The following is a 9,513-nucleotide window of genomic DNA, read 5'->3' as shown; positions in this document are numbered from 1 at the left end:
CAACACATCCACCGTGCTGCTCCTCAACACTGAGGCCCCTCAGCCGTGCGTGCTCAGTCCCCTCCTGTACTCCCTGCTCACCCACGACTGATTATTAAGTTTGCAGAGGACAAACCAGTGGTAGGCCGGATCACCGACAACGACGAGACAGCGTATAGGGAGGAGGTCAGAGACCTGGCCATGTGGTGCCAGGACAACAATCTCTCCCTCAACGTGATCAAGACAAAGGAGCTGATTGTGGACGACAGGAAAAAGAGGACCGAGCACACCCCCATTCTCATCGATGGGGCTGCAGTGGAGAAGGTTGAGAGCTTCAAGTTCCTTGGTGTCCACATCACCAACAAACTAACATGGTCCAAGCACACCAAGACAGTCGGGAAGAGGGCACAACAAAACCTATTCCCCCTTAGAAGACTGAAAAGATTTGGCATGGGTCCTCAGATCTTCAAAAGGTTCTACAGCTGCACCATCGAGAGCATCCTGACTGGTTGCATCACTGCCTGGTATGGAAATTGCTCAGCCTCCGACTGCAAGGCACTACAGAGGGTAGAGCGAATGGCCCGGGGCAACACTCGGGCAAAACTTCCTGCCATCCAGGGCCTCTATAACAGGCGGTGTCAGAGGAAGGCCCTAAAAATGGTCAACGACTCCAGCCACCCTAGTCAGAGACTGGTAAGCGGTACCGGAGCACTAAGTCTAGGTCCAAGAGGCTTCTAAAGAGCTTCTACCCCCAAACCATAAGAATCCTAATCAAATCGGTACCCAGACAATTTGCATTGTCTGAAATACTTTTTACATGACGTTAAATATATTGAAATGTATTTTTATTCCGTATGGGAGGACAGCAGATTGCTAAAGCCCCATAGATTAGTAGAGAGCTTTGGTCAGATAGCCGAGCTCATTCGACTCTCTACTGTACACGTGGCAAAAAGGGTCCATTTTAGGAGATGTCTTCACAGGACACATTTTTGATATTCTAGAGAATATATGCCACTTCCAATACATATTTGCTCGTCACACAAAAAAATCAAATTCCAAAATAATGGGCATTAATATTGAGTTGGTCCCCCCTTTGCTGCTATAACAGCCTCCACTGTTCTGGGAAGGCTTTCCACTAGATGCTAGAACATTGCTGTGGGGACTCCCCTTCGGCCACAAGAGCATTAGTGAGGTTGGGCACTGATGTTGGGTGATTAGGCCTGGCTCGGAGTCGGCATTCCAATTCATCCCAAATGTGTTCGATAAGGTTGAGGTCAGGGCTCTGTGCAGGCTGCTCAAGTTCTTCCACACCGATCTCGACAAACCATTCCTGTATGGACCTCGCTTTGTGCACAGGGGCATTGTCATTCTGAAACAGAAAAGGGTCTTCCCCTAACTGTTGCCATAAAGTTGGAAGCACAGAATTGCCTACAATATCATTGTATGCTGTAGCATTAAGATTTCCCTTCACTGGAACTAAGGGGCCTATTCCAAACCATGAAAAACAGCTCCAGACCATTATTCCTCCTCCACCAAACTTTACAGTTGGTACAATGCATTGGTGCAGGTAGCGTTCTCTTGGCATCCACCAAACCCAGATTCATCCTTTGGACTGCCAGATGGAGAAGCGTGATTAATCATTCCAGAGAATGCATTTCCACTGCTCAACAATCCGATGGCGGTGAGCTTTACACCTCTAGCCAATGCTTGGCATTGCGTATGGTGATCTCAGGCTTGTGTGTGGCATCTCTGCCATGGAAACCCATTTCATGAAGCTCCTGACGAACAGTTCTTGTGCTGATGGCAGTCCTGTTTTGTAAGCTTTTGTGGCCTACCACTTCGTAGCTGAGCTGTTCTTGTGTGGCCTACCACTTCGTGGCTGAGCCGTTGTTGCTCCTAGACATTTCCGCTTCACTGCACTTTCAGTTGACAGGCAGCTCTAGCAGGGCAAAAAATGTGATAAACTGATTTGTTGGAAGTTGGCATCTTATGACGGTGGTACGGTGAAAGTCATTGAGCTCTTCAGTTAGGTCATTCTACTGCCAATGTTTGTCTATGGAGATTGCATGGCTGTGTGCTTCATTTGATACACCTGTCAGCAACAGGTGTGGCTGAAATATCCAAATCCACTCATTTGAAAGGGGTGTCCACATACTTTTGTTATGTATGCAGTGTAGGGATCCCCCAAAAAACGATACCGATAACCGATATAATAAATACTTGCGGCCTTTTAAGCATTCTAGGACAGTTAAATAGTTGAAACACACACACACACTGACCAAACAGTTATTTTGTTGTCATTTACGTATGTCCCCATTACCAGTAAAACATCATCAAATCCTATTTCTTTCACTTACTTGCTGTGCTGTTTCATTGTTCATTTGTTCAGTCTCAACCAGGATTGCATCGTACATGTCAAGCAGTGAAGTTTCATCTCTGTCTGTCCGTGGCCTCTCTTCCTCGGTGCGCACTGTCACTGTGTCCATTTCCATCTTGTCCAGCTGTGTCTGTAACATTTCACCTAAACCCTTTTTCTTGTCTGCATCGAAGTAACAGTCCTTGTACCTAGCATCGAGCATGGTGGCGACACAGTAGAGGCTCCGAGAGAATGCCACCGAATCACTTGTTCACAGCGTCTAGAAGAGTACGTCTTTAACCGATGTGAGTTTCAACAATACTGTGAAACTCCGGTAGGGCAACATCTGAAAAATAGCACAATACTTGGTAGTGTGTATCTGTGCTTGGCCAGTCGGCAAAAGCCAACATCATCCACGACAGAGAACGGTTGCTTGTCAAAGGGCTAAGAATTACATTGTCTCTGCCTTAATGGATTTCGCCTTTGAGTGGTCTCACTGAAATTGTTTTACTCTATCAAATGCCTGCTCAACTTGTTGTCTGCTCGATCCACACAGCAGACATTGTGGGCTAGGTTAGGAATACTGTGTTGCACGTGTAGTGCTATATTTTTCAATGAGTCATTACGTCATCTACCTACGTTACATAGGCATGTCAGCTTTGACATCGGATTTGCACATCGCCGTAAAACTAGACATCAGGCCGATGCCCATGTTGGCATTTTTAGCTAATATCGTCCGATTCCGATATCAGGCATACCTAATTCTGAAAGTATTCAGACCCCTTGACTTTTGCCACACTGTTACGTTACAGTCTCATTCTCAAATGGATTAAATAAATACAAAAATCCTCAATCTTTTGATTGAGTACGGAAACACTGTACACCTGGCGACCGTGTCACTGTGCACTGCACCCGGCCGACCACAGGAGGCGCTAGTGCGCGATGGGACAAGGATATACCTGCCCTGCCGGCCAAACCCTCCCCTAACTCGGACAGCACTGGGACAGTTGTGCGCCGCCCCATGGGTCTTCCGGTCGCGGCCAGCTGTGACAGAGCCTGGACTCGACACAGCATCTCTAGTGGCACAGCTAGCACTGCAGTGACTTAGACTACCCACAATACCCCAAAATGACAAAGCAAAAACAGGTTTTTAGACATTTTTGCAAATGTATTAAAAATAAACAGAAATACCTTATTTACGTAAGTATTCAGACCCTTTTCTATCGAAGGCCAGCATCCCAGAGTTGCCTCTCCACTGTTGATGTTGAGACTGGTGTTTTGTGGGTACTATTTAATGAAGATGCCAGTTGAGGACTTGTGAGGCGTTTGTTTCTCAAACTAGACACTCTAATGTACTTATCCTCTTGCTCAGTTGTGCACCGGGGCCTCCCACTCCGCTTTCTATTCTGGTCAGAGCCAGTTTGCACTGTTCTGAGAAGGGAATAGTACACAGCGTTGTACGAAATCTTCAGTTCTTGGCAATTTCTCGCATGGAACAGCCTTCATTTCTCAGAACAAGAATAGACTGATGAGTTTCAGAAGAAATGTCTTTGTTTCTGGCCATTTTGAGCCTGTAATCGAACCCACAAATGCTGATTTTCCAGATATTCAACTAGTCTAAAGAAGGCCAGTTTTATTGCTTATTTAATCAGCACAACACTTTTTAGTTGTGCTAACATAATTGCAAAAGGCTTTTCTAATGATCGATTAGCCTTTTAAAATTATGAACTTGGATTAGCTAACACAACATTTACATTTACATTTAAGTCATTTAGCAGATGCTCTTATCCAGACAACGTGCCAATGGAACACAGGAGTGATGGTTGCTGATAATTGGCCTCTGTACATCTATGTAGATATCAGCCGTTTCCAGCTACAATACTCATTTACAACATTAACAATGTCTACACTGTATTTCCGATAAATGTTATGTTATTTTAATGGACAAAAACTTTTCTTTTCTTTCAAAAACAAGGACATTTCTATGTGACACCAAACTTTTGGACGGAAGAGTAGGTATAGATACAGGTCCAGAATTTCCAGATTGGTGCATGCCAACTAAACCAGATAAACTCAGCAAAAAAAGAAATGTCCTCTCACTGTCAACTGTGTTTATTTTCAGCAAAATTAACATGTGTAAATATTTGTATTAACATAACAAGATTCAACAACTGAGACATAAACTGAACAAGTTCCACAGACATGTGACTACCATAAATGGAATAATGTGTCCCTGAACAAGAGGGGGTCAAAATCAAAAGTAACAGTCAGTATCTGGTGTGGCCACCAGCTGCATTAAGTACTGCAGTGCATCTCCACTTCATGGACTGCACCAGATCTGCCAGTTCTTGCTGTGAGATGTTACCCCACTCTTCCACCAAGGCACCTGCAAGTTACCGGATATTTCTAGCCCTCACTCTCCGATCCAACAGGTCCCAGGCGTGCTCAATGGGATTGAGATCCGGCTCTTCGCTGGCCATGGCAGAACACTGACATTCCTGTCTTGTAGGAAATCACGCACAGAATGAGCAGTATGGCTGGTGGCATTGTCATGCTGGAGGGTCATGTCAGGATGAGACTGCAGGAAGGGTACCACATGAGGGAGGGGGATGTCTTCCCTGTAATGCACGGGATTGAGGTTGCCTGCAATGACAACAAGCTCAGTCCGATGATGCTGTGACACATCGCCCCAGACCATGACGGACCCTCCACTTCCAAATCGATCCCGCTCCAGAGTACAGGCCTCAGTGTAACGCTCATTCCTTTGACGAAAACGGCGAATCCGACTATCATCCCTGGTGAGACAAAACCGCAACTCGTCAGTGAAGAGCACTTTTTGCCAGTCCTGTCTGGTCCAGCGACGGTGGGTGTGTGCCCATAGGTGACATTGTTGCTGGTGATATCTGTTGGAAAGCAGACTGAACCAGGTTCTCCTCTAGGATGTTGCCTGTGCTTTGCTCTATTCCATGTCTTTTTATCCCCAAAAATTCCCTGATCCTTAACGATGACAAGCATACACGTTCCACAAAAGTGATTTGCGGAGGGATAGGGTTCTACTTCTACCAATAACTGTTTTGATCAGAAGAACCCTTTTTGGAAGACAAGGGTTATTTTTAAGGGTAAGGGTTCTACATAGAACATTTAACATCCTAAGAACCGCTTTTTAAAGAAAGGGTTCTTTGGAAGGCAAGAAGGGTTCTACATTGAACTATATTTCCCAGCATGCTCTATTGCAGGGATATTTTTTTAAGAATGGTTTGTTTTACTGTAATATCTGTACATTGCTTGGTTGATATATTCTATGCTACTCAAAGATAAGTAACATACTATCGTCTAAACTAACCAATCTGTTAGTAACTGGATTTATTGCAACCATTACTGAGATGGTTGTTCCAGTTTAGATTATTGAGGTAGTCTCCATAATCAATATTCCCTTTCCTGGCAGTAGGAAAGAGGCAAGTGATTAACAATGTCAGTTGTTGGAAATCCTAACTTTGGCTGCATACCAATAGGAAATACAAATCTCTTTGCATCTGGCCTATAACCTAGGAGCTTCCTAACATCACTGTGTTAGGCTATAATTAGGACCTCAAAAAAAGGCCTGGTGATATATACAATGTACAGTCGTAAATAATTACATTTTTAATGCTGGTAGAACCCTTCATAGATCGTTCTAGGTAGAACCATATACAGGGAGTTATTTGAAGTACCTTACATTGAACCCAGCACCAAAAAGGGCTCCCCCTGTATGGTTCTACTTAGACGAAAAGGTGCTAAGAGTGTACCCATAACATGATGCAGCAACCACCATGCTTGAAAATACTAAGAGAGGTACTCAGTAGTGTGTTGAAGTTGCCCCCACCATAACACTTTGTATTCAGGACATAATGCTTTAGTGCCTTATTGTAAACAGGATCCATGTTTTGGAATATTTGTATAATTATACATATTTGTGACAGACATGACCCAGAATATGACATTTGTAATCATTAGTCCAAAAAGCATTTTTGACCTCCATTGGACACAACAGTCTTGCAGAGAGAGGAGGGGGAGGGAGAGAGAGAGAGAGATGAGAGGAGGTGGAGAAGGAAGGAGAGATAATGGAGGGAGGAGGGAGTGCGAGTAGGGGGAGAGTGAGGGAGGGGGATAAAGGGGAGAGGGTGAAGGTGGGAGAGGGGAGAGAGAGGAGGGAAGCAAGAGCAAGTCAACAGACAGACAAAGGAGGGAGAGAGAAGGGAGACAGATTTGAGAGGTGGGAGTGAGGGAAAGAAGGGAGAGAGAATGGAGGGGGAGAGAAGGGATAGTGTGGAGGGAGGGAGAGAGACAGATGAGAAAGAGAGTGCGAGAGAGAAGGAGGGAGGGAGAGGGTGGTGGGGTGAAAGAAGGAGGAGTGAGAGGGAAGAGAATTGGGGGCATAAAGAGGAGGTAGAGACAAGAGACAGAGGCAGTTAAAGACAGGGAGAGAGGAGGGTGGGAGAGAGAGGAGAGAGAGATTAGAGGAGAGAGAGAGAGACATGTCTGTCTGTGAGTTTATGTCTGTCTGTCATAACGAGTGTGAAAGCGACCGCTACAACACAGCTGGATCCAAGTGCCAAATTCTTGTGTTACTGAGGAGAGACATTATCAGCGTACACAAGGTGAGAGAACAAATCAACGGACCACAATGCCCCTTTTTTCTCAGAAATACGACTTGATGCATGATGAATAGAGGTAAGCCTAGGACACTTATCTACTATGTAAACTCTGACGCTGGCTGGTGTAATTGTTGCAATGCTTGTTGTGTTGAGGTTGTCAACCAGTGGCTGACATGGCAATAAGGAACTAAGGGAATTTCCCGGGGCCTCACATCATCAGGGGCCTCGTGAAGCTGGCATACTTTCCTTTAATAATACATAATTTATCTGTTATCTGTTATATTATGTTAGCTTCCTCTTCCTCTCTAGGCCCTTCTCTGATATGCGCGTGTTTAGAGGTTGTGACCAGCTCAGGTAAATGGAGCGGACAGACAGGAAACTCGTTCAATACGTTATGCTCTGCCCCTTCGGGGGGATCACTGCCAGAGCATGATGTTAAGATAATAATAATTACAGGCAGAGGAAGGTATGCTACACCAACCCCCCTGCAGGAAGGAAACACATATGCACGCGAGTAACGACATTACAGCAATAGCATGTCACCAAAGTCACCGACACATACTGTAGCTTGGCACCCAGCAGCCATCAGAGAAGTGTTTCCAGAACCTGCTGGACTAAGTCGACCGCCATAGAGTGATGATCTAATTGGTGCAACATCAGCTTATGCTATCAGGTGATGCAACACTCAGGTTTCCTGTCTGAACCAACTTGCAGCTTGATTTTCTGTTTGCTTCCTCCACCTTTTTATTTACCTTTTAAACGGTTGGGTATATTTGCTATTACGACACATTTCCTGAAAGCTAAAACACTCAGGAACACATCCGTTTTATCTATTCCCCCCCCCCCCCCCCAACTCTGCAAGTTACACTTGAAGGGACTGTGGCAATAATCGCAACTGAAAACAATGCAGATCTTTTTTTCTACACACACAATTATCTGATGATTTTCCACCATGTTTACAGCAACCTTTAGATTGGTACACCCTTCTGATATTTAAGTCATTTGACATATTTTCTTATTAGCCTTATGAACATAGAAACTTGGTTGCAGTTTGTTTCTGTACTAAAATTGTGTATATCTCTATTAGTAGATATTGCAAATAAATTATCTCTTTCACCGGTCTTTGTACTTGTCTCCACCCCCCACCAGGTGTCTCCCATCTTCCCTCATTATCACCTGTGTATTTATACCTGTGTTCTGTTGCCAGTTTGTTTTGTTTGTCAAATCTACCAGTGGTTTCCCCTTGCTCCCAGTGTCCTGGTTTTGACCATTGTTGCAACCCCTATTACCAGTCTGTTCAAAATCTCTTTGGTATCGTCTGAGATCCCTAAAGATTGGAAAGCTGCCGCAGTCATCCCCCTCTTCAAAGGAGGTGACACTCTAGACCCAAACTGTTACAGACCTATATCCATCCTGCCCTGCCTTTCTAAAGTCTATGAAAGCCAAGTTAATAAACAGATCCCTGACCATTTAGTATCCCACCATACCTTCACCACTATGCAATCCGGTTTCCGAGCTGGTCACAGGTGCACCTCAGCCACGCTCAAGGTACTAAACAATATCATAACCGCCATTGATAAAAGACAGTACTGTGCAGCCGTCTTCATCGACCTGGCCAAGGCTTTTGACTCTGTCAATCACCACATTCTTATCGGTAGACTCAACAGCCTTGGTTTCTCAAATGACTGCCTCGCCTGGTTCACCAACTGCTTCCCAGATAGAGTTCAATGTGTCAAATCGGAGGGCCTGTTGTCCGGACGTCTGGCAGTCTCTATGGGCGTACCACAGGGTTAAATTCTCGGGCCGACTCTTTTCTCTGTATATATCAGCGATGTAGCTCTTGCTGCGGGTGATTCCCTGATCCACCTCTACGCAGACGACACCATTCTGTATACATCTGGCCCTTCTTTGGACACTTTGTTAACTAACCTCCAAAGAGCTTCAATGCCATATAACAACTCCTTCTGTGACCTCCAACAGCCGATACAAAATAGCTTCCAATACTCTACTCAGCAAACTGGATGCAGTCTATCACAGTGCCATCCATTTTGTCACCAAAGCCCCATATACCACCCACCACCGCGACCTGTATGCTCTAGTCGGCTGGCCCTCGCTACATATTCCTCGCCAGACCCACTGGCTCCAGGCTCCGCCTTATCTCAGCTCACTGGTCACAATAACAACACCCACCCGTAGCATGCGCTCCAGCAGGTATATCTCACTGGTCATCCCCAAAGCCAACACCTCCTTTGGCCGCCTTTGCTTCCAGTTCTCTGCTGCCAATGACTGGAACGAATTGCAAAAATTGCTGAAGCTGGAGACTTATATTTCCCTCACTAACTTTAAACATCAGATATCTGAGCAGCTAACCAATCGCTGCACCTGTTCATAGCCCATCTGTAAATATCCCACCCTTACTACTTCATCTCCATGTTGTTTTTATTTACTTCTCTGCTCTTTTGCACACCAGTATTTCTACTTCCACATCGTCACCTGCTCATCTATCACTGCAGTGTTAATTTGCTAAACTGTAATTACTTCGCT

The sequence above is a fragment of the Oncorhynchus gorbuscha genome, linkage group LG06, assembly GCF_021184085.1.
Source record: "Oncorhynchus gorbuscha isolate QuinsamMale2020 ecotype Even-year linkage group LG06, OgorEven_v1.0, whole genome shotgun sequence".
Lineage (NCBI taxonomy): Eukaryota > Metazoa > Chordata > Actinopteri > Salmoniformes > Salmonidae > Oncorhynchus > Oncorhynchus gorbuscha.
Note: the sequence above shows the minus strand (reverse complement) of the source record.